Below are 27,634 nucleotides of genomic sequence, written 5' to 3'. Positions count from 1 at the left end.
AAACTTGCATTCGCATCACATTAGAGTTACTTCTCAAAGGGTACAACGCCATCCACGAATATACACTTAGCACAAAGGCGATCATTTCTGATAAAGACTCTTGAATGGGGAAACCACGTCCAGAGGGTTTTCCTAAAACAGGGGCATACAACCAAACATCCTATTAACTAAGGGCATTCTTCCTAAGGTCCAATCGACCTGGGTCACATCTCGAAGCAGTCTCAATCAAGGGCATGTCAAACATGGGATAAATTCAACCCCCCATATCTGGGAAGTCAGGGGCACACCCTTCAATCTAAACGTCGAAGCATATGACAAGGTTATTTCCTGGGGCACTTCCCTCATAAGCATCTTTTCCCACTGAAAATATTGGGGCAATGGATATCAAACCCATAAGACGCACAACAAAAGGAAAAGGCGCCTTCGTACTTTACAACCTCGAATCAATCTTTCTCCTAACTACGATCTTCAAAGTTCAAAAAGCAAGTATTTGGAAATCGCGCTAGCATCCAACAATCTTACAACATTAGCAAACTATATCCGCTTGGTTATCAACAACCTATCATTAGGGCATCATGCAAATACATAAATCATGCATTGGTTGATACATTACACCATGCCTTGTTAGGTGGTCTTCATTAAGACGTTATTCTCTGAGAACCTTTTCATATAGTCTTCTTTAAGACGATCATAGTCATTTCCAAGAACCTTTTCAGGTAGTCTTCTTCAAGACATTTCTTTTTTCTAAGTACCTTTTCAGGTAGTCTTCTTCAATACATTCCTTTTCTAAGTACCTTTTGAGGTAGTCTTCTTCAAGACGTTCTAAGTACCTTTTCAGGTAATCTTCTTCGAGACATTCTTGTTCTAAGTACCTTTTCAGGTAGTCTTTTTCAAAACAATTTGGCGTCATTTCCAAGAACCTTTTCAGGTAGTCTTCTTCAAGACATTTCCTTTTTCTAAGTACCTTTTCAAGTAGTCTTCTTCAAGACATTCTTGTTCTAAGTACCTTTTCAGGTAGTCATTTTCAAAGCAATTTGGTATCCTTTTCAGGAATCTCTTCGGGTAGTCTTCTCTAAGACATTCTACGAACCCTCCTAAGTAGTCTTTTCTAAGACATCCGTTATCCTTTCCAAGAACCTTTATAGGTAGACCTTTAAGACATTTTTCCAGCCTTTTCAGGTAGTCACCCTTAAGGCACTCCTCTTTCTTTAAAACCTTTTTAAGGTAGTCTTCTTTAAGACAAATGTTCACATCCATTCCGGAAACCTTTTTTCAGGTAGTCTTATAGAAGACATTATTTTGTTCCACTCATTACATCAATCAACATAAGCATGAGCATAAGCATTATCCCATATATCAAAACATCCAATTCAAAACTCTGGTGCTAAGCTACATTGTCCACCTGCCTTCCAGTAACCTTACCGAGTGTTTACTTCCCAATCACCTGATCAATGTATCCTGGTAACCTTACCGGTGATAGAAACCTTGCTGTTCATTTCACTCATAAAATATATACATACGCATTAGCATATACAGATCATCTAGCACATTCACGTACTACAAAAAACCGGTTTCTAACCCTCGTGTTGTGATAGGTTTGTTTTCCGACCCTCGAGTCGTGAGTTTTCAACCCTCGTGTTGTGATAAGTGTGTTTTCCGACCCGCGAGTCGTAAAACATATGACACGCTATTGTCTCCGACCCGCGAGTCGTAAAACATTTGACATACTATCTTTTCCAACCCTCGAGTCGTGAGTCTCCAAGCAAGTGAATCTTTTTCATACAGGCAAATAATCTTCTATGCAGGTAAATTTGTCCAAACCGGGGCAAGTGGATCCCATTGGTGCAGGTGAGCTTGCTAGAGCTATAGCAAGTGATCCTTCTGGGGATTAATCAAAACTACTATAGTAAGCAGGTATGACTAACTGCGACGACTTACTAGAATTATAGTAAGTGGGTCATACCATCTACGATAAGCTTACTCCAACTACGATAGCAAGTAGGTATGGCTAACTGCGACGACTTACTAGAGCTAGTAAGTGGGCCACACCATCTGCGATAAACTTGCTGAAACTACGATAGTAAGTAGGTGTGACCAACTGCGACGACTTACTAGAATTATAGTAAGTGGGTCATACCATCTACGATAAGCTTACTCCAACTACAATAGCAAGTAGGTATGGCTAACTGCGATGACTTACTAGAGCTAGTAAGTGGGCCACACCATCTGCGATAAACTTGCTGAAACTACGATAGTAAGTAGGTGTAACCAACTGCGACGACTTACTAGTGCTGTAGTAAGTGGGTCATACCATCTGCGACAGACTTACTCCAACTACGATAGTGAATGAGTATACCAACCGCGACGACTTACTAGAACTATAGTAAGTGGGTTACCTACAAACTGCAAACCCTTGCTAGTACCATAGCAAGTTAACTAACTTCTACACAGCAAACGGCGAACCCTCGCTATTACTAGCTACGGTCATTCATCACGTTAGTCCCATGGCAGTGATATAAAGCTACGTCTCTTTGCAAATAGGGATTTATTTTCCCTGATCACAAGGCTTCTCAAACAGCGCTTCAATTGGGTTTATCACGTTAGTCCCTCGGCAGTGATCTTCTTCAAAATCTCATCAATAACAAACAAGGTTCTATTTTTCTTTTCCAAAGTTACTAACTTCAACTAACATAACTAATAATCTTGCATCATTCAATTAACTTACCTCATTCCTACATAAGGCATATACATCGCTCTCATTTATTTTGAGAGGCTTACTGCATCATAGATCACATTCATCATACCATTGCATAAAATTCAGGTTGCCTCTTTAGGCCGTGCTACAATCAAAGCAAGTGGTTCTTTCGAAAGAATATGCTTCGCACTCTAAAAAGGGGGGTATTTACCTTGGATGGCATCTTTAAGCCCATCTCCCGCATAACCTCTTCCCAAACAAAATGCAAATTTCGGGGCATTCTCAGTGTCCAATCATCTTCCACCTTTAGATCACGATAGGCAGACGTGCCTATCCGATTCTTCAGGTTTAAGAAGATTGAACAGGGGCAGCTGTCATACCCCAAAATTTGCCCTCTTATATTTAATCAAAGGTTCTTCTATGCCTCTTCAATGGCTTAAGGTTTAAAGGTTTATTCAAGCCACTCTCTCCTAATCGAGGGTCTCAAAACTAGGGTTTGCAGTTTATCAAAGGAATCTGAATCTTCAAAGTCTCAAATGGGTTTCAAGGTGTTCCATGTTTCTCAAGGTATCTCCATGGAAACTATCAAGCTTCAATCCCAAGGATTTCCCACCCAATGGCTCAGATGATCAAAAATTGACTGTGTTGACCTAAAAGTCAACTATAGTCAAAATACAGTCAAACGTCAAGATTTTTTTGGTCAACACCAAGTATGCGAGGTTATATCCATCATTCGATCAAAGGTTGATCATGATCCATTAATAAAAACTCAGAAATGAACGAATACAAAGGTTCAAATTAGGGTTTTATAGGAGAAAGTCAACGCAACTTTGACTTGCCATAACTTCCACATGGAGTATCAAAAATTTCCCAACCAAAGCCTATTTTGAAGGAAATTTAATTCTCTACAACTTCGTCTCTCACAAGCCAGGTCCAGAAATGCTTCATTTGAGAGATACAGTCCAAGAGATTATAGGTCCTCTAAAAAGTCAATAAAATATACCTTTTATGTCAAAGCTCATAACTCGAACATGGAAGCTTCAATTGAGATGAAAGCAAAGGCATCGTTTAGAGGACTCCTTAAGCTTTCCAAAGAGTCCTAGAACACTTCCATATCATAAAAATTGAAGGAGTTATAGTAGTTGCAAGTTGGGCAAAATTTAGGAAATGAATGAAGTACAAAAGAGAAGAAACTAGATCTTTCAAACCAATGGGCCTAGCTTTTGGATCTAAGACATATCCATGGATAATATTAAGGCATAAAAATCTATTATTTTAGTTTTAAGACATTTATTTTATTTATTTGAATTTTATTCATTTAAATATTAAATAAATCAAGGAAAACATGAAATAATTAGATTAAATTAAAAGATTGGTTTTTAATCAATTTTTAATAATCCAAATATCAAATAATGATACAAATTTTCATGGGCAAAGTGATTGGAAAGAGAAGGATATAGGATTGAACCAAAATAGAAAGTTTTAATACAAGATTTTCAATCAAATTTGTTTTGATTCAAGGGCATGATTCTATTCTATTTTGACAACCCTAATGCTATCATATATATACTGTCAGCATACCACAAGAGAAGGAGGGAGGACTAGGGTTTTACTAGTAACAAAAAGTAGCAAACGAGAGAAAATTGGTGCGCTCTTTCTAGTGGTCTTCAAACGGTTTTAAGCCTTCAAACGATCTCCTGAGGTCCTCAATGATAATTCCAATCTAAAAGTCAGGTTCAATCATTCTCAGAAAGCACTCTTTCACGAGCTACACTTGTACCATATTCTTGATTGTCAAATTTTGATCTCTATTGTGTTTTAATTCAAACTAACGGTGCTAACACGATTTTAAGATGGCATAGGACAGGTTTCAACCATTGCATGATGCTCATGACGCGCCAAGGATAATTCACCATAGTTAGGGCATCAAGGTCCTATGCATTCGTTTTCATGGATACAATGGTTTTTAGTCAAAAATAACATCACCATTGAACTCAGAGGCCTCGGTTTAGGGGATCTGGGTTGCCTTCTTTCTTGTTGCCCTTCGATTTTGCAGGTTTTGAAACATGGCCATGGGAGGACGAAACTAGTAGAGAATCCGCAGGTAAGTTCATGGGTATTTCTGCATGAAAAACCGCAGGTGCATTGAAGAAGATAATGAACAGTGGCCTAGACTCCCTTCGTCACGCGTGTGTGGATGTCATTGGCCCTTCAGCGAAGACTCTCTCTCTCCAGACGCGTGTCTTGCCTGGGTTTGCTGGTCAAAGGATCTTGCGCTTCTGTCTCCCTTCCATTGGTCGAACAAGAGGGAGGCTCACCATGCACCCTCAGCTCTCTGGCCACAAGATCTCCTCTTATCCAAATCTAACGTCTCAAAACTGAAGGAGTATATTATGGACCCTCAGCTTGCCCATACGTGATAAAAGCCAGGTTTTTCTTAATTGTTTTATTTATTTAATAGTATAATTAAATCAACATATGTTATTTATACATAATTTAATTGTTAAATCAAATAAGTAAATTAAGGTTAGGCTAGTAACAATAATTATTATATTCCCGATTATTTTCTCGACTACTCTCCCGATTATTTTCCTCGATTTGTCGAGTTAATTTATTCGATTATTTTTAATGGTAAATCACAAAACCATTAGAGAAATTTATAAACGCATTAGGGTTTGCCCAATCCCATTGGCCATTTGGCCAAAGATATTAGGATTTAATTTGTTATTAGTTTCGACTAAATTTATTGGTCGCGATGATTAATAATCGATTAATTTAATTAATCAAATCCTATAAATTAAAATAATATCTATTTTGCTAAATGGTTGTAATCAAACCTATTGGTTACGATGATTAGCAATTTTTATCAATTTGTTATTATTTGTAATCGAAGCTATCGATTATGAGGAGTAACGGTAATTAAAATACGCACATTTGCTATTCGCGATAATCGAATCTATCGATTATAGTTGTTAGCAATCCTCCCTTTAATCTGTTAGCCATGGTAATCAAACCCATTGATTATTGCGACTAACAGTAACAAATTAAAACCAGGGTTGTACGCCCAAACATCCAAAAAACACTAAACCACGACACTAGAGACTTTCGTCTCTTCAACACTGCGAAGTTCAAACTACGATAAGTAATTCAAAATACTTTCGAACTTCACATCTCAACAACTGCGACAAGGCCACTCAAAAAGCCTTTAAAACAATTTCAAAACAAATTCAATTCTAATTCTAAGGCGTACAACCCTGTGCCCGAACTACGTTGACTCTGATTCTCCATAAGGAGACACATAGGCACTTGGGTAACCAAGGCGAGTCCCCTTCCCCATAAATCTCATTTTTTCCCGATTTGTTTTTCCCTTAATTATTAACCTTTGAAAGCATAAACCTTACCTTAACACTCTTAGCCATAAAACTGTTAACCTTAGATTCAAAGCCATAGGAAAAGGTTGAGGGTGCCTAACACCTTCCATCGACCTGAATATAGTATCTTACCTTGATCTCTTAACTGCGCGAGGTTTCCTATTCGCCTTGGTAGAATAGGTGGCGACTCTAATAATTAAAATTTTAGGGCAGGTTGCTACAACACTGTTGCACAAGCCTGAATATGTTCTTGTCAATTCCATTGAACAAGGGACTTAGGGCCTTTGAATTTCCCAAAGCTAGCTCTTCTTCAGTTTTTCTCCATTGAGTTTCAGGAATTAGAACAGTGGTTCCATCTTCCACAATCTTCTCAAGATGTTTCCATCCGCTTTCCACAACTCTCCAGGCCTTGCTGTCCACAGACTTTATGACTTCTACCATACGAGGTTTCTAGTAGTCATAGTTAGGGCCATCCAGGATGGGTGGTCTATTCCCAAACACTAACAGTTCCTTCTCCATAGTACCAGAATTTTGTTGTCCCTAGATCTCACCCAGATGTAAACAGGTAGGGTACCTGCTTTGATGCTAATTGAAAATTCTAGTAACTTACGCTTGATGTCTCGCTGGATGTTATGACATCCACAATTACGCAGCACAGATAATTAAAACATAACAGCATAAAAACAATAAAGAACACACAAAATTGTTTACCCAGTTCCGTTCAAACAACCTACTCTGGGGGCTACCAAGCCAGGGAGGGAATCCAATATAAGCAGAATTAATTCGGAGTTAAACTCCCCCGTTTACAACTCCTCACTTAAAACTTACCCAATGCAATTCCAACCTATTCCTAGACCTGAGTATCTCCACTCACTCCCCCTCAATCACAACAGTGATTACAAATAAACATTACATAAAATCAGAGAGAAGACATACTTCAAAAACACACCTTGATCTGCTTAAAAGCTTCAATCAAGAGACACACACTCGTGCTTAAAAGCTTAGAGCGACAATTAACACAAACAACCTATTCCAACGCTATCATCAAAGACAATTGCTTGGAGTACAAGAGACAACTACAGAACAATGGTTCTTCACAATAAACAATCTGCTCTCTCTGTGTTCCAAATTAGAGTTGCAGATTTTTTATATGCAGCTCTTGGGCCTTGGTATTTTTTAGAAATAAATTAGGGTTAACCAAGTTAACCTAATTTACACGCCATCTGGTTATTACAGAATATGCTGTCAGCAAGATCTTCTGGATGAAATATTCAACACAATAAAAGGTTTCCTAAACTGATAATTGAGAGAAATCAGGAAACACAATTAATAAAATATAACAACTCTTGTTGTCATACAAGGATGTCATGACATCGGTCATGACATTCACTACAGAACCTGTATTAGCTTAACACATATACAGCCTGCATAACACAATATCAAACATGTCATGACAGTAGTCAAGACATTAAATACTCAGGTATGTCTTACCACAAATGCAGCCAACATGAAAACATCTTCAATCTCCCCCTTTGGCAAATTTTTGGCTAAAACAACTTGTCACACCATATCAGAGAAACACTTGCAGCAGAACCAAAGTAACCAAAACACATTCAAAGCAAGCTAATAAAATACGGACAACATAGACCACCAGTATGCACACAATGCTGAAACATATCAAACCACAAGAGCAGCACAAGCACAAACAGATCAACACAAAAATAATAAGTACTTCAAATTTGTTGATCACATAACCACCATACTTGTTATTCTGGGGTGACATTACTACTTCTCCCCCTGTTTGGCCACAAAAGTTGCCAAAGTAAACTACTATCTTCTCACCAGATTTCTTTTTTTTGTTAACTCTATGGTTCCTCAAGGATGCAGAGTCCTAAATTGCTCCGCAAGTTTTCAAACTGTGTAGCATCAAAGGTTTTTGTAAAAATGTCATTGATATTGTTAGGAACATTCTCGTCACTTTTGTTAGAATCATCTTCAATATGCACCATTCTCATTTGTGCATCATTCAAGATCCTGACAGGATTAGTCACTTCTGTATGCCTGTTTAGACAAATCATTGCTTTGAGCGAGATGAAAAGAGATTTTTGAGGCATCTCAATGAAGTGAGTTAGTTCTAAACCTGTTTCTGTGGGAAAAGTGCAATTTGTGATTACACTAGAGTTGTTGTGGTGGGATGACCGCTGAAGGATCTTTTTGTGAACCAGGAGGACCTTCACATCCAGCTTATTAACAAAATCTAGATCAGTAGTTGACCTTTGTGTAGAGTTCTGTTTGTCCTCCACATAGTTTTTAATGTAGCAGGGCATATTTATGACATTCCACTCGACATTCTGGTGAGATACGCTTTGGTGTATCCAACTTGATTTAGACCAGTCCAAAAGATTTGTAGGAATCATACCTGTTATCAGATTCACATCTTCAGTTGTGATTAGAAGAATTCTGCTCTCCTTGCTTTCTTGATTTCTCAAGTTTAACTGTGAGTCCTTTGCTCCTTCCATCTAGAATCTTGAAGCTTGGTCTATCCCTAATGTTTCCTCTCTCAGGTGGAACTGACTGTTGATGGATACTTTCCTTGGGACCGTGTTCAGAGAAATGCCCTTCTTGAACATATGGACTTCTCCTTTCACATCTATAGTCCGGGTGTCATTGGATGCATTTAACACAGTTTTCCTTGATCTTCTGAAAGCTCTTGGGATTTGATTCTGAGCAATAATTTCCCTTTGTAGAGTATTTTGAATATTTCCTGAAGGGCATTCACTAATCTCTAAGGCTTTGTTTGTCTCAATGCGCACAATTGAGTTCTCAACAGATTTAGATGTTAAGACATCTGTTTTGACATTGACATATTCTACTGAGGTAGTAGACTCACTTCCTTCTACAACATCCTCCATTATTGTCTTGTTCTTGTTTGTTACAGGAATGCACCTGTCCATTTTGTGATGTTTTTTTTGTCTAGGTTTCCTTCTTCTAGAGCTTCCTGTTTTCTTTACAGCCTCCTCCTCATTTTTGTCATGGCTTGAGTGTTTAGCGTTCACACATGACTTTTGTTGTGATGGCTTTCTCTTAGTCAGGTTTTCCTGTTGAGAGGTATTTCTTTTGGTAGATGGCTGAGTTTCAGGACAAGAGAACCTCAGGTTACTTATCTTACCACATTGAAAGCATTTCTTGGGTGAGACAGGTGTGTGTTTTTCCGGATGTTGAGCCTCTTGATTGAGCTTCTTTCCCTTCTTCTTGTCTCGCAGTTTTCCCTCTAGGTCAACAATGTTCATCATGAGACTTACTCTTTCTTCTTGTAATAGTACATAAGCATTTTCATATATTGTTAGTCTCTTGCTCAATTCTCCATTTAGTAGACACACCTCAGAGTATCTAGCAGCAAGTTCTTCGCTGGTGAGTTCTTCAATATAAGTCTCATCATCAGACTCATCCACTTATTATGTCTGGATCCTTGTTCTGGGAACAGGAACCTCCAATTTGATAGTTCTTTCTTGAAGTCTCGACATCTTTACCTTGGATGTGCCTTCATGTGCTGTTTTGAGAATATCCCAAGCTTCTTTAGTTAGCTCACAGTGTTGCACTAGCCTGAATATGTTCTTGTCAATTCCATTGAATAAGGCACTCAGGGCCTTGGAATTTCCCAAAGCTAGCTCTTCTTCAGTTTTGCTCCATTGAGTTTCAGGAATTAGAACAGTTGTTCCATCTTCCATAATCTTCTCAAGATGTTTCCATCCGCTTTCCACAGCTCTCCAGGCCTTGCTGTCCATAGAATTTATGATTGCTACCATACGAGGTTTCCAATAGTCATAGTTAGAGCCATCCAAGATGGGTGGTCTATTCCCAAACACTAACAGTTCCTTCTCCATAGTACCAGAATTTTGTTGTCCCTAGATCTCACCCAGATGTAAACAGGCAGGGTGCCTGCTCTGATGCTAATTGAAAATTCTAGTAACTCACGCTTGATGTCTTGCTGGATGTTATGACATCCACAATTACGCATCACAGATAATTAAAACATAACAGCATAAAAACAATAAAGAACACACATAATTGTTTACCTAGTTCGGTTCAAACAACCTACTCTGGGGGCTACCAAGCGAGAGAGGGAATCCAATATAAGCAGAATTAATTCGGAGTTAAACTCCCCCGTTTACAACTCCTCACTTAAAACCTACCCAATGCAATTCCAACCTGTTTCTAGACCTGAGTATCTCCACTCACTCTCCTTTAATCACATCAGTGATTACAAATAAACATTACATAAAATCAGAGAGAAGACATACTTCAAAAACACACCTTGATCTGCTTAAAAGCTTCAATCAAGAGACACACACTCGTGCTTAAAATCTTAGAGTGACAATTAACACAAACAACCTATTCCAACGCAATCATCAAAGACAATTGCTTAGAGTACGCGAGACAGCTACAGAACTCTGGTTCTTCACAATAAACAATCTGCTCTCTCTGCGTTCCAAATTAGGATCGCAGACTTTTTATATGCAACTCTTGGTGTTAGACGCTGGCCTTAGGATCTAGAGGGGGGGGGGTGAATAGATCTTACACAGTTTTGTGGAATTAATTGAACTTTAAGCGGAAGTGATTCTGAATCGACTCGCGTCTATTCCGAACCACCATTGAAACGATTGTATATGTGTTAAAACCACTAACCAGCTTGAAATAAACGATAAGAGGATACACTATAGAATCAATACGTCGCTCTATTGAAAATCAATTAACTTCTTATATGATGAACGACGTTTGCAATGCAGCAATAGTGAAATAAGAAAAAACACAAACAGTTGGTGATAATGATCAAATTGATGGTGATTCAATGTGTGATGGATTGTGATGTTTATATAAGTTCTTAATTCATAATCTTAACACTCGAATCGTTGATCAATTTGCTATTATAACCAAATATGAACAGAACGTAAATGAAAAGGTAAAAGCAACAAGAACACGATATTTGTTTAGGTAGTTCGTCGATCGTCCTCGCTACGACTACGTCTGCCCCCAATTCCAAATTGAAATTGGGAAATCTTCCATTAATGTTGAAAGTAGTATATACAAAGAAGAAAACAAAGCGATAAACGATAAACCAATTATGTCGATCCTTTGAATCTTCTTCCCCCTTAATCTTGAGCAAGATCAAGGTGATCCAAGAGTTTTACTTTGATTCCTTTCTGCAGTGTCTTGAATTGCTTGAACCCTTGTTCCTCAATCGTCACACTCAGCCGAATCCTCGATGAAAACTCTTGATAAAAACCCCAAGAAACACCTATCTTAGAGGACAAAATCCTCGGATTTTATTCACCAAAAACCCCACAATTCTTCACCCACTAGGAATCTTCAATTCCGTTCCATGGACGTTATCGAACTCGATCACTAACCCTCAACGCAAGAATGATTGTGTGTAATTGTGTTGGAGATGACGAAGAACGAAGATGAGAAGCCTTTGTGTATCTTTCAGTCTTTGGTGTTTTTTCAATAATGAACATTTGATAATGTATATGAGTGTCTATCAGTTGGAGCCAAGAATAACAGACATTTTGGCATTTTTGATCAGTTAGGTCGACCTCTTGTAGAGCTTAGGTCGACCTAGCAGAGGTGCATTAACTTGAAATGATTTTGCTCCCAGTTAGGTCGACCTGTTTGGGAAGTAGGTCGACCAAAATTCTCTTCAAATGAGTTTTTGGAATATTTCTTCAGTTTAGGTCGACCTAGTTGATGTGTGGGTCGACCTAGCAGAAGTATGCAAAATTTTCTCCATTTTAGGTCGACCTAGGTTGACAGTAGGTCGACCTAGCTGCTGCTTTTCTGCATTTTTCTTGTTTTGCTTGTGTTGGGTCGACCTATATGCATAGTAGGTCGACCTGCTCTGTCACAAATGACCAATGCTTGCTTTTCCTTGAGTTCTTCTGCTTGTCCCTTGTTGCTTGTATGCTTATTGAGTTTGCCATGAATCAAAAACATCTTTGTGATTATGATCTTGTATTCACATACTCCCCCTTTTTGATGATGACAAACCGATAGTAGAAGCTTTGGCAGTAAGTAATGAAGGCTCAACAAAGCTCCCCCGTACACTCAGTATCTATGTCACTCAGCTGATGATGTCACTCAGCTGATCTCCCCCGTACACTCAGCCATCTATCTCCCCCTTTGACAACATCAAAAGAGAAACAACGAAACAGAAGAGAAGAGTAACGAGAGAAACAAAAAAAACATCGGCATTCATAGTAATAGATAACATGTAGATAGTGAAACCATAAGAACCAAACATGTTTTAAAAGAACATTTCAACATACATAATAATCCAAGAAATTAACAAAAAGCAAGTACGACAACATATAGGATTTTAACATAATGATAATGAAATGAAATGCAATGATATGATGATATGATGGAAAATGCATCCTAACGCCTGCCCCTTCTTCCTCTTCCTCTTTGAAATGTATGAGGTCGATCTTCTTCAACTTGTTCCAACAGATCCAGCACAGATAAGTTGAGAGTGTTGAAGCTTTGGCTTATGTTGGCGTGACGATTCAGAGCAGTTTCTTCAAACTGATTCTGTCTGAGGGTCGAGTTGGATGCAAATGTCTCAAAATCGCTCTTGTGGTCTTGAACCAAGCTGTATAGCGATTGATATTGACGTTGTTGTTCATCATATCTATCTTGTTGAAGCTGCTGCATGGTTTGGAACTGGAGCTGTTGTGTTTCGAAATGTTGTTGTTGTTGGAGTTGCATAGCTTCAAGCATGGAGATGATGTTGGACTGATCCGGAGGAGGTGGAGCCGTGTATCCCCAAGGAATTTCTTCCTCTTGAGGAGGTACATATTTCCAATTTGAATCCGTGTCATGAGCTGCATCTTCCATGGTGTGATCCTCATCATTGGCTATTTCTTGGTCATTTCCCTCTTCTTCATTCCCTGTAATGTGACCAAATTCCGTAGGATCATCATAGTTGTAGATGATTTTTTCCGGTGCCCTTTTGAATGAGATAGTAGGTTTTCCTATTTGGATCCCAATGGTATCCCATGAGGGTTAAGGTTGTTTGGGAGAAGTCTTGATTCTGTTTCAAGTGAATGCATGACAATCCATCGAGTTTCATGCCGAAATGGTTCACAATTGTTTGAATGATCGAGCCATAGCATAGAGCTGTAGTCTTCTGCTTTACCTCTTCAAATTTGGTAGTTAGAAAGTGTGGCCAGTGCACACGTGTCCTGTTTTGGATCAAGTACATTAACACAACCTCATTTCGTTCAATTCTTGAGAATCCGCCTGCTCGTGGTCGAATAACTCTTGAGATAATCCAGTTGAGAAGCCTAGGATCTCTTTTTAGGTGACCGGCTGTGATGGATTCACTTTGCTTGTCAAAGACTGCAGGGTCTTTGAGAATAGATTTCATGTAGGCGACATGATCATAATTGGCCGGAAAATCACCGTCTTCTATACGAACTTCATCTCCCAAAAGTGTAAGACCGAAGATACTTATCCAGGCTCGTTTGTCAACAATATGAGATCTTGACCCCATCTTAAATCTAAAATTGCAACCTTCCTCTCTTTTGAATCCTGCATAAAAAGCCCTAACAGTGTTCTCACAGTACGGTGTGGCACATTCCAAAAGGGGGTGAACATTTTGATGTTGAACAAGACTGACGACATCAGGAATATGCATGTGCTTAGCAACATGTTGATTAAAGATGTATTGCTTAACCACTTTCCTCTTCATTTGCCATTTTTCAAAATTTTCTTTGCAATCAGGATGAACAAGGGCTACAACACTTACCGGTTGAGAGGATGATCCGGATGCGATTTCCTTTCTCTTTCTTGATTTTGGAGGCATTCTTGCTGATGATTTTGTGTGAGAGGGATGATTTTTGACAACTTTTGAGCTTGAGGAATTAGGGTTGGCCGTACACAATGATATGAGAATGAGTGGGAATGAAAGGATGAATGATTATGAATGAGTGGGGATGGGTCGGGTCGACCAACAGACCCAAATTTGGAAATATTTGAACCAGTAGGTCGACCTAATTTAGGGCTGGGTCGACCTAACAGAGAAGCCTTTAAAAAAATTGCAGATTAGGTCGACCTAAAAAGAGGGTAGGTCGACGTAACTGGGCATTTTGGCTAAATTATGAAAAAGGCTTGTGTAGGTCGACTCAGATGCAGGGTAGGTCGACCTAAGTTGCTTCAAATGTTTGAAATGTCTTAGGGATGTTACTGTATGATGCATTCATGCTCAGTTACTTGCTTGTATGCCCAAAACATGATATGTTATGAATAGAGATGATAAACACATATATGTAATTGAGATATATAGATAAACATGTATGAAGTCACTGTAAGCATGTTAATTGATAGCATATTATAGTATCAATAAAATTTTTGGAAGTGAACAATAAACATGTTACCGCTTTCTCAATATGTAGGTGTTTTGTCATCATTGTGTGGAATCCTCTTGTCAGTGTGCCATACTCCTAGATTTGATGATGAATTGTCTTGATAGAATGTTTCACAACTTAATTGCTTGATTTTCCGAAAAACTCATCTAGTATCGATTACTTGATGTTCTCCCGGATGCGGGACAGGGTCCCAAACATTATTCTGCTTAGAATAGGTCTAAATTTCCTTGCAAAGCAACTTGCCAATTGCACATCAAGTAATGCGTCCTTTGTGTTTTTCGGGTTAACTTGTATTTGTGATGTATCTTATACATTTGTGGTGGCCAGGTCACCTACATTTCCTTTGCCAAGAATAGTTCTTCATAGATGACATATCAAAAGTGATATGTCTCCCTTTATGTGTCTTGAGCATCAGCTATCAAGGGACCACCACCTTTCGGCGATGTCAAGACACTTTTCCTGCAAAGATTAATTTAGAGTGGAAGGTCCCCAATCTTCATTGCGTCCTAGATGGTGAGTACAGACATTGTTGCACTTAGGCAACCATTGAAATACGCCTTTAGGAACTAAGATTCTCCTAAACTTGCATTTTTCAATGGTATGTCCCTTTTTGCAACAATAGTGACATGTAATATGAGGAGAATATACCGTTTTACCGGTTGATGCTTTAGGTACGAAGGTGTATTTGCTATATGGCGGAGTATAAGATCTCTTGAATTTGTTTGGATCAACCGCAAAGGTCACTTTTGGTTGTAGAGCCTTGTCTAATTTGGCTTTTAGATTTCTCACTTCTTTTTGCCAAATGTGACATGTCTCACAACCAAACCATGATGTAGGATCGATTTCAACTTTATCCTTTTGAATGTCTAGCATAGATTATTTTAAAGCTTCCATGTCCTTTTCGGTCTTCTCAACTTTTGATTCAAGGTATGAAAAAATTTTCTTATTTGAGGCCAAAAGTTTGAAAGCTTCAATTGCATCTCTATGTAGTTCTTCAAAGGCTAATTTTAATTGAGCATGAGATACCTTATCTACAAGTTCAGGTTTAAGATGACTTACACGTTTCTTTTTCTTGTGTTGATGAGCCGTAAGACACAAATTTACTGATTCTTCTTCATCGCTTGATGAGCTTTCACTAGATGAATCACTTTCCCATGCTATGTAGGCTCTCTTAGATTTGTTATGACCTTTGCTTTGGTTCTTCTCTTTTTCCTTCTTAAGGTATGGACAATCCGGTTTGTAGTGACCGGCTTTCCCACAATTAAAGCAAGGGCCTTTTATTTTTCCTTTGTTGTCGTCATCTTGTTTGAACTTGTTTGATTGCTTTCTATAGTTGATCAAGCCTTTGTCAGAATGTTTTGCTCCATTTTTATTTAGATATTTGTTGTATCTTCGCACAAACAGTCCCATTTTCTCATCATCGGAGTCTTCGTCATCACTTGTATCACTATCCTCTAGCTCTTGTCTTGAGGTCTTGGAGCTTGAAGCTTTTAGAGCTATTGACTTCTTCTCTACCTCTTTCTCCATGTTCTTTTCTTTCTTTGCCCTTTTCTCATGCATGTCAAGGCATTTAAGGTGTTGTTCATGTTCTTCTAATTTACCAAAGAGAGTGGTAATGTCTAAGGTGTTTAGATCATTTGCTTCCTTTATTGCTGTAACCTTGGGTTGCCATTCCCTGTTCAAGCATCTTAAGATTTTGTTAGTAGCAACTGCATTGGAAACAGGTCTATCAAGAGAATTTAACCGATTTTTCAGGTGAACGAATCTCTTCTGCATGTTTTCGATGGATTCACCATCTTCCATGTGGAAGAGTTCGAACTCTTGAGTTAACATATTGATCCTAGCTAGTTTGACATCATCCGTTCCCTCGTGGGCAACTTGCAATGTGTCCCACATAGCTTTAGCGGATCTACAATGGGAAACGCGATAGTATTCATCAACTCCTAGAGCTGAGATTAGAATGTTTCTCGCTTTCCAATCGTATGCATATCTCTTTTCATCTTCAGCATCCCAAGTATTTTCTGGTTTTGGAACAACTGCACCAGCTGCATTTGTCATGGTGATCTGAAAGGGACCATTGACAATAGCTGTCCAGATGTTCCTATCAATTGCATTGATGTGGACACACATACAATCCTTCCAATAGCCATAGTTTTCACCGTTGAAAACTGGAGCTCTATTGTGAGCCCCTTTAGGTCTGGAAGCCATCTTTCCAATAAGTGTTTCACGTAGCACGGAATAAACCAGAGCTCTTGATGCCACTTGTTAGACGCTGGCCTTAGGATCTAGAGGGGGGGTGAATAGATCTTACACAGTTTTGCGGAATTAATTGAACTTTAAGCGGAAGTGATTCTGAATCGACTCGCGTCTATTCCGAACCACTATTGAAACGATTGTATATGTGTTAAAACCACTAACCAGCTTGAAATAAACGATAAGAGGATACACTATAGAATCAATACGTCGCTCTATTGAAAATCAATTAACTTCTTATATGATGAACGACGTTTGCAATGCAGCAATAGTGAAATAAGCAAAAACACAAACACTTGGTGATAATGATCAAATTGATGGTGATTCAATGTGTGATGGATTGTGATGTTTATATAAGTTCTTAATTCACAATCTTAACACTCGAATCGTTGATCAATTTGCTATTATAACCAAATATGAACATAACGTAAATGAAAAGGTAAAAGCGACAAGAACACGATATTTGTTTAGGCAGTTCGTCGATCGTCCTCGCTACGACTACGTCTGCCCCCAATTCCAAATTGAAATTGGGAAATCTTCCATTAATGTTGAAAGTAGTATATACAAAGAAGAAAACAAAGCGATAAACGATAAACCAATTATGTCGATCCTTTGAATCTTCTTCCCCCTTAATCTTGAGCAAGATCAAGGTGATCCAAGAGTTTCACTTTGATTCCTTTCTGCAGTGTCTTGAATTGCTTGAACCCTTGTTCCTCAATCGTCACACTCAGCCGAATCCTCGATGAAAACTCTTGATAAAAACCCCAAGAAACACCTATCTTGGAGGACAAAACACTCGGATTTTATTCACCAAAAACCCCACAAATCTTCACCCACTAGGAATCTTCAATTCCGTTCCATGGACGTTATCGAACTCGATCACTAACCCTCAACGCAAGAATGATTATGTGTAATTCTGTTGGAGATGACGAAGAACGAAGATGAGAAGCCTTTGTGTATCTTTCAGTCTTTGGTGTTTTTTTCGATAATGAACATTTGATAATGTATATGAGTGCCTATCAGTTGGAGCCAAGAATAACAGACATTTTGGCATTTTTGATCAGTTAGGTCGACCTCTTGTAGAGCTTAGGTCGACCTAGCAGAGGTGCATTAACTTGAAATGATTTTGCTCCCAGTTAGGTCGACCTGTTTGGGAAGTAGGTCAACCAAAATTCTCTTCAAATGAGTTTTTGGAATATTTCCTCAGTTTAGGTCGACCTAGTTGATGTGTGGGTCGACCTAGCAGAAGTATGCAAAATTTTCTCCATTTTAGGTCGACCTAGGTTGACAGTAGGTCGACCTAGCTGCTGCTTTTCTGCATTTTTCTTGTTTTGCTTGTGTTGGGTCGACCTATATGCATAGTAGGTCGACCTGCTCTGTCACAAATGACCAATGCTTGCTTTTCCTTGAGTTCCTCTGCTTGTCCCTTGTTGCTTGTATGCTTATTGAGTTTGCCATGAATCAAAAACATCTTTGTGATTGTGATCTTGTATTCACACTTGGGCCTTGGGCTTTTTTAGAAACAAATTAGGGTTAACCAAGTTAACCTAATTTACACGTCATCTGGTTGTTAAAGAATTTGCTGTCAGCAAGATCTTCTGGACGAGATATTCAGCACACAATAAAAGGTTTCCTAAACTGATAATTGAGAGAAATCAAGAAACACAATTAATAAAATATAACAGCTCCTGCTGTCACACGAGGATGTCATGACATCGGTCATGACATTCACTACATAACCTATATTAGCTTAACACATGTGCAGCCTGCATAACACAATATCAAACATGTCATGACAGTAGTCAAGACATTAAATACTCAGGATTGTTTTACCACAAATGCAGCCAACATGAAAACATCTTCCGTAAGCAGAATTAATTCGGATTTAAACTCCCCCGTTTACAACTCCTCATTTAAGACCTACCCAATGTAATTCCAATCTATTCATAGACCTGAGTATCTCCACTCACTCCCCCTCAATCATAGCAGTGATTACAAACAAACATTAAACAAATTAGTGAGAAAACACACTTCAAAAACACACCTTGATCTACTTAAAAGCTTCAATCAAGAGACACACACAATCGTGCTTAAAAGCTTAGAGTGACAAAATACATACACAATCTATTCCAATACAATCATCAAAAGACAATTGCTTGGATTACAAGAGACTAAACACACAGCTACAGATCTACGATTCTTCACAATTAACAAACTTTCTCTCTGCGTTCCAAATTAGGATTGCAGTCTTCTTATATGCAGCTCTTGGGCCTCGGGCTTTTCAAGAATCAAATTAGGGTTAACAAAGTTAACCTAATTTACACGTCATTTGGTTGTTACAGAATGTGTTGTCAGCAAAATCTTCTAGACGAAATATTCAGCACACAATAAAAGGTTTCCTAAATTGTAGATTGAGAGACATTAGAAAACACAATAATAAAACATAACAGCTCCTGCTGTCAGACAAGGATGTCATGACATCGATCATGACATTCACTAACAGAACCTGTATTAGCTTAACACACATGCATCCTGCATAACACAATATAAATCATGTCATGACATCAATTAAGACATTAAACAACCCGGAATGTTTTACCACAAAATGTAGCCTATTCAAAAACATCTACAATCTCCCCCTTTGGAAAATTTTTGGCTAAAATAACTTGTCACACCATATCAGAGAAACACTTGCAGCAGAAAAAACAACCAAACACAATCAGAGCTAATACAGTACAACATACCACAAATACCACACAGACAACATACATCATTACCACCATCAGTATGCACACAACGCCCACAACTAGTGTTACTTCTAAAGCAAGTATTTAACCACATAACATAGCTATACTACCATACCACAAGAGCAGTTGTCAAGTATAACAGAAATAAACTGCTATACTACATACAATTAAACAAATCAACACAACATAAGCATATCAAAATTGTTGATCACACAAACACCACATACTTGTTGTTTTCTGGGGTGACATTACTACTTCTCTCCCTGTTTGGCCATAAAAGTTGCCATAGCAAACAACTGTCTTCTTTTTTTTTTTAGTTTAAAAATTATGGTTCCTCAAAGATGCAGAATCCTAACTTGCTCCGTGTTGCACCCCAATTTTTGACCTCTGAGATCCCATCATTTTCTAAGTGTTATGATTATTATTGTTATACCCCAAAATTCGCCCGCGTTTTTTTTCTTCAAAGAGAAGTCAACAGACTTCTGTCTAAAAATTTGGAGTTTTATACAATCTTGGATTTTTATTTCATAAATATCCTGATTTTATGAATACTCAATTTTTAGAATTTTTTATACAGTATTTTGGTTCGCTGTTAAATTTATTCTTACATAAACGCCAAATACTGTTTATCACTTCATACACTGTTTATTTAAGATTTATTTTCAGATAAATAATGCTACCGCAGTTGGTACAGAATTAAAATTTGCAGGCGCGGAGTCCGGGTTTCAGATTATACTGCCAGTTACCAGTCAAACCCGCTATCAGCGCAATTCTCCGTGTTTGTACCATAAGTCAAATCAATCTTTCGCACTTCAAATTTCCAAGATTTTTGTTCTAGAAGTCTTCTGATAATCACGTGATCAACAGAGACTCAACACTGCATAAAAATCAGGTACGCCTAACTGTCTCCTACACAAACAGTCCCTAACTAGGGTTTTTGTTTTTTTTCAGGAGAATGAGTTTTTGAGACCTCAAATGGATTTCATGGATCTCCATATGTCTCAAAGTACCACCAGACAAATTTTCAAACTTCGATTCGCTCGGACGCACAGTCAACAGCTCAAACAGTCAACAGACGACCAGTTTGACCAAAAAGTCAACAGACAGTCAAAAATGCAATTTTTTGTCAACATCCATATTTTGTCAAAAGATTCATCATGTGATCAATGGTTGATCATAATTCATCAAGAAAAGTTCAGAAATCAACAAAACTCAAAATTGCAAAATTAGAGTTTTTTTTACCTAAAAGTCAACTAAACTTTGACCGACCATAACTCTCTCATAATTTATCAGAAAAATTCTAACCAAAGCTCATTCTCAAGGAAATTCAATTCTCTACAACTTTGATGTTGGGACCAAGGTCAAGAAATGCTTCCGCCTAAGAGATATAGGCAAAACATTACAGGTCATTTTCAAAGTCAACAAAAAGCAGTTTTTTGTCAAAGCCCATATCATCAAGATAACTTCTCCAAATGCAAAAACGCTTCCAAAGTGGCTTGTAGAGGACATCTTGAGCTTTCCAAAAAGTACAAGAACACTTTCATAGGATCAAAATTGAGGGAGATATGCCTTGATGAAGTTGACCTTTTTTGGAAGAATGCATAAAACAAGTAATGACCAAAATTTGATTTTTTTTCAAAAAGGCCAATTCTTTTGTGATTCAATCTTGATTCTCATATGTTTAAAGATATTCACAAAATATCCATGATTCATTACATTTTTATTTCATTTTAATTAAATTTTATTCATTTAAAGTTTAATTAAAGTGAGATAATTCAAAGATATTATCCAAGATGCTCATGTGATGCAAGCAATGACCATTCAAGATGCTTAAAGATATTATTGCAAGATTGAAGAGAATAATACTTGACTGATTAAACTATGGTTAAGTTTTTTAACCTAGCATAAAAGAATATTCCATTCTTTTTCCTTAAAATTAATCATGACAATTTCCAATTGTTTGGCCTCCAAGATCAAACTCTTTACCTATAAATAGAGCTTCATTTTCTTCATTCAAGGGAGAGGAAAAAGAAGGGGGAGGAACCCAAAGAACAACAACAATCACCACAAAGTCATAGCTTAAGTTTATATTTTTCAAAAGTTTCAAGAAACTTGTAAAAAATCAAAGGCTCATTCAAATAGCCACCTTCAATCAATTTCAATCACTCTATTCCACTCTTGGGACATCATAGAGTAAGTACAATGTAATTTTTAATATGTAGTAGTGTTAGGAGTTCATGAATTAAAAGCTCCATATTTATGCATATTTTCATATTCTCAAAAAAAAAAGTTTTAATTTTAGTTTTAAGTTTATAAAATATTATTTTAATTTATAGCATAAAAATTTTGTATTTTTATTTATAATTAATTTATTTTGCTTAATTAATTAGTAATTATGTAAATATTGCTTTTTAATTATTTTCAACCAATCAGAAAACTCCAAAAATATTTTCCTTTTAGATTTAGGTTTATATTTTTATAATCTAATTTTTGACATAAAAAAGAATATTTTTCTTGTTAAGTTTAATTATTTGTATAATTATTTGTTTAATTAGCTTGTTAATTAACTTAAAATCAATTCCAAAAAAAATCACAAAAAAAAATGAATTAAGTTTAATTTGTTTTGTATTTATTTTTGTATATTATTTGATATTATTTCTTATCTTTTTCTTTGTCCCGAATTGGAATAAAAGATCAAATATGGCAGAGATTGTATGCAGTTGATTTAAGACTTTTAGAAATTTATCGTGTAGTCGCTATGATTCTATCAAGCTTCTGATAAATTTTCATTAAATCCGAGATCATCATTAACTCACCATCGATCTTCACTAACATCGTGGATATACTTGACTAGCTTCAAGATGATTCGCGTGCTAACATACTAACAATTAACTTTAAATTCCGCATTTTATTATATTGTTCTTTATATTTCTTGCTTTATGCTTTATTTTATTATTTATCATATTTATGTTTCTTTTATTTTCTCTTTGTCCATTTGGACGTATTATTTATGTTTCTGTTATTTTCTCTTTGTCCATTTAGACGTATTATTTATGTTTTTGTTATTTTCTCTTTGTCCATTTGGACGTATTATTTATGTTTCTGTTATTTTCTCTTTGTCCATTTGGACGTATTATTTATGTTTCTGTTATTTTTTCTTTGTCCATTTGGACATATTATTTATGTTTCCGCTATTTTTCTTTGTCCATTTGGACATATTATTTATGTTTCCGCTATTTTTTCTTTGTCCATTTGAACATATTATTTATGTTTCCGCTATTTTCTCTTTGTCCATTTGGACTTATTATTTATGCTTCCGCTAATTTTTCTTTGTCCATTTGGACGCATTGTTTATGCTTCCGCTAATTTTTCTTTGTCCATTTGGACGCATTGTTTAAAAAAAAAGCACTTTGCTCACTTGCACCTCTATGGTTTTACCTCTTATTACTTTTTTTTAATCATACCATCATTTAAGAAAAGTATTAAATGCATAGGAAAGATCTTATAAATTGAGAGTAGGTAACTCCTAATTGCTTGCTCAAACACCTTCATTTTCAAATAACGTATTTTCAAAACTTCTCATCTATTTTCAAAACTTTCATCTGGTATTTGAAGGGCATTATTCCCGGTGAAACTCTTCAAAGACCTATGTGACCTATAGTCCATCTTCACTTCTTCTATTTTCGAATCAATTTCAAAACGGTTTTCAACCAAACTTTCAATCACTGTTTTTCAAATCAAAAGTTCAAATACTTTTCCTACCTCGTTGTCAAAACAACCATTCAAAAAATGATATTTGTATACATCCGCCAAGGATTATTACAAAGTCAAGACCATTTTTCAACACACACCCACTTTTCAAGCAAACAAAAATCAAACAAGGCAAAAAGTGATCTAAGCAAAATTAAGAGCCCGTGGATAACCATGGATACAAAGGGTGCTTAAAACCTTCCCTTTGTATAACCAACCCCCCGAACCCAAAATCTGTCAAAAGGTCTTTCCTGTTCTTTTATGCCTTACCTATTTGGATAAAATAAAAGTCGGCGGCGACTCTTGCATAAAATAAAAAAATCAAAACAGAGAGAGCAAGGAGTTAGTTCGCAAAAAAAACCGAGTTACAGAACTTGCGACTCTGCTAAGGATTGAAAAATCTTTTTAAAGTGGGGTTACCTTAGAGTTTTAGATCACTTTAATATTTGCTTATACTTGGTTATTTTGTACATACTTGTTATTTCATGCTATTCTTGATATATGTGTGGTTCTGTCACTTGAGATACATTATGGACAAATCCTAACCCGGATTAAGTACACATAAGAATTAGGTGGAGGGTATAGTCATGTATGGCATACAAGGAGTTAATTCCTTAACAAGCTGTCATGAGAATCCTTCCGCTCAGTGGAGGTTCCTTGCTAGTAGTATATGTTTAGCAAGTCCACTTGCAAAAACATTATTGCTTTCATTGAACTGTAGAAGCTGAGTTGACCGTAGAACCCATTATCCCATCTTGGCCTTCTTAGATTGTGATGCAGAAACTATTCAGGTGTAGACTTGGATTAGTTGTCATGCGGAGAATCACACGCAGACGAGTTGTTCTTGAGAATATTATTGGCTCACAAGTTCAGTTGTGCAAGCCGGTAATATCCGAAAGAAGAATGTGGACTCTGACGTATCAGTAGAACATGTTGTGTAGGTGATTAACCCCTAGTACTATCCCATGTTTGGTTCTTTGACCTCATGCTCGTGACGTTGAACTTTTAAACCTATCTTATGTGCACCATGTTTGTGTTACCATGTCTGTATATGTGGCATTCATACATCCATGCTTACATACATTCATGCATTCATACATTCATAAAAATATTTTCCTTTGATTTCCAATGAACTCAAAGGTCTTTATTAGTAAACATCATAAGTTTCGTCAAACTCAATGGATCTTGGGTGTTGATGGGGTGAAAACTCTAATCCACCAAAATGGATGATTGATTTGGATGATAACTTGATCAATGCTTTAACCCAATGCTTGAATGTTTGCAAATTAATATCTTAAGTTCTTTGAAGCTCAAATAATATAAACAACAATTGCATCGTTTGCATACATACATCCATGTTATCCATGAAACTTATCATTGTCTGTCTCCATCCTCAGAGTTGTCTGTCTACCATCGAGCTGATACTTCCACCTCGGAATCCGCTTCTAGAAGGTTTTAGGTCTGATTTTCATTGTCCTTTCCATCAAGGGGCAGCGGGCCATGATTTAGAAAGATGTTTCCCTACTGTTTGTATTTCCTCAGTTGTATTATTTGCTTTTAAACTTTGTTTATTCCTGAATTTTATTTTTAATGAAATGAGCATCGTATGTTTGAATTCATTTTCATCTACTATGTCTATCTTTATGCTTCTTTTACAAAAAAAAAATTCTATTTTGCTTTCTCTGTCAAACTTGTGTTTTATGCAAAGATTGGAGGGAGGATGATGACAACGAAATACCCAGGTTGTTGAAATGTATGCTTTCAAATAAAACTTTGCTGACGATGTACAGGCATTGTTTCAATTCCCAAACACTGGAGAAATAAGGAAGTTAATCCCTCGTCAACCCCTTTGAGCCTGGATGTTGGTGTTTCTTTCTGTACGAAATAACCCACATTTTAACCCGGGGTAGGGTAGTTCCCAGTTAATTTGGTTGTGCATTCTGTTTTAAGAGAATCATTCAGTACGCCTTTCAACAAGTGTTTCAATCACATGCTTTCCTCCCCATACATCAAAGAAGTGCTGGAGATGCCAATCAAAAGCTGATAATGGTTCATTATAATCATTAAGCAAGGTAGTCACTATCTTTCAGAAAACAAAAAGTATCAAAAAACGAAAATCAAAGAAAAGCCTGCTAAGTCAAAATCAAAAAATGACTTAGGCAAAAATTAAGGAATCCCGCTGACTGTAAGTTCAAAATAAACAGTTCAGGCAAAAATTAAGGATATCAAAAGAAGGAAAAAAGGAGAGATAAGTCAATAAATTCTTGAACCACAAAATGTTGTGACTATCAAAAGGAAGAAGTGACTGCCATCTCTAAGTTTTCTTGGCTTGTGAACTTTCATCATTACAACAGGTAAAATTCCAGAAGTCTCTTGGAACCTGAATGCATATTTTTAATTAACTGAGTTTAGGACTGAAGATCATCACGAAGATGGGGTGGGTTACAAAATTTTTGAGCCTTATATCTTTTGTTTTTTTAAACAGTGAACCTGACCTTGTTACAACCTTCAAAAGCCCTAATTGAAGCAAGGTTTATTTTGAAAGCATACTACATCAAGGTTGCGTAAGCTGACTCCCAAGAGATTTACCAATCATTTATGTTGATACCATATCTTTGCTTTATCTTTCACGTTGATTGTCTTAACCTTTATGTTATGACCAGTGATTCCATTTGCTTTACGCATATATAACTTCATTCTAAAAGTGACTTTGATTTCAAAAATATGTTTTGAGCATTGCATTAAAATTAAAATTCTTGAATGAACATTTTATTTGCAAGCAAGAACTTATCTTCTAGGAAGTTCAAACAGTCAAGAAACTTGATCAGTGATCCTGTCAGGGGCACATTACTTCAAGATCGTGTTGTTCAGATGTTTAATCAATATTTGTTGATCAGAATATCCTCTGCAAGATGTATACTATGGCAAGTCTTCCTAACATTCATTTCAAGAGTTGAGTTCGTGATCAGTTCATCCCCAACATAGTTCAACTGAAGCCATGATCAGTTAACTTGCAACAATTATTCAATCAGGGGCAATCTTCTTCAGCAATCCCCAAGCACAGTTTATCAGTCCTTCTCAAAGGATCATTTGTTTAATACAGTTATCAGTGTGACAAGAAGTTTGTTCAAGCATCTTCTTTCCAAGCAGATTTTTCAGAGTTACCGTGTTGAGGAATCCAAGCTCCAATCTTGCCTCACAAAAGAGTCAATCCCAGTTGTCATAAATAACTACATTGCATTGAGCATTCGTCATGCATAGAAAAATTTAACATCATGCATAGAAACAAATTCATGCTCATTTATATTTTTCCAAGTCTTGTTGTTATCAACATCTTACCTTGAGATCAAAGTCCAACTCACTTGGCATTAACCTTTAATATTATTCAATCACGCTTTACTCTTGATTGATCTTTATTTATATTCGATCATGTTTTACTCTCGATGCTGTTTGATCGTGCTTTACACTCGGTTGGCGTCTCAATCATGTTTTACTCTTGATTGTCTTTGATGTTGTTCAATCATGTTTTAATCTTGATGGCCTTTGATATTATCCAATCATGTTTTACTCTTGATTTTCTTTGATGATGTTCAATCATGTTTTAGTCTTGATTGCCTATGATGTTATCCAATCATGGTTTACTCTTGATTGCTTTTGATACTATTCAATCATGTTTTAGTCTTGATTGCCTGTGATGATGTTCAATCATGTTTTACTCTTGAATGCCTCTGTCAATTTATACTCCTTTCCAAATTCATTCATGTTTTACTCTTGAATTATTTCTGATGTGGGTTCCAGAGATTTTTCTTTCTGAACGTCTCTGTTGATTTCCTGTCCAAAGTTCCTTTCACGTTTTACTCTTGAAAGCTTCTATTGACTGTTTCTTTCTTTTGTGAAGTCCGATTCTATTCCTGGATGACGCATACCTTTTCCCCAACGGAGTCTGTTTACTTCTCCCCTGTGGTGTCTTGTTTCCATCTCGTGGAAATCATATGCATTCATAATCATAAGCATTACATGGCATGGTAGGGCCAAAAATTGTGTTTTATATATATTTAAGTCTCTTCAATCACGTCGAAACGAAGATTTCCAATCTTCACATCTCCGGATAGAAGAAACTTAAATAGGGGCATCTGTTGCACCCCAACTTTTGACCTCTGAGATCTCATCATTTTCTAAGTGTTATGATTATTATTGTTATACCCCAAAATTCGCCCGCGTTTTTTTTTCTTCAAAGAGAAGTCAACAGACTTTGTCTAAAAATTTGGAGTTTTATACAATCTTGGATTTTTATTTCATAAATATCCTGATTTTATGAATACTCAATTTTTAGAATTTTTTATACAGTATTTTGGTTCGCTGTTAAATTTATTCTTACATAAACGCCAAATACTG

This window comes from Vicia villosa, linkage group LG5, assembly GCF_029867415.1.
Source record: "Vicia villosa cultivar HV-30 ecotype Madison, WI linkage group LG5, Vvil1.0, whole genome shotgun sequence".
Taxonomy (NCBI): domain Eukaryota; kingdom Viridiplantae; phylum Streptophyta; class Magnoliopsida; order Fabales; family Fabaceae; genus Vicia; species Vicia villosa.
Note: the sequence above shows the minus strand (reverse complement) of the source record.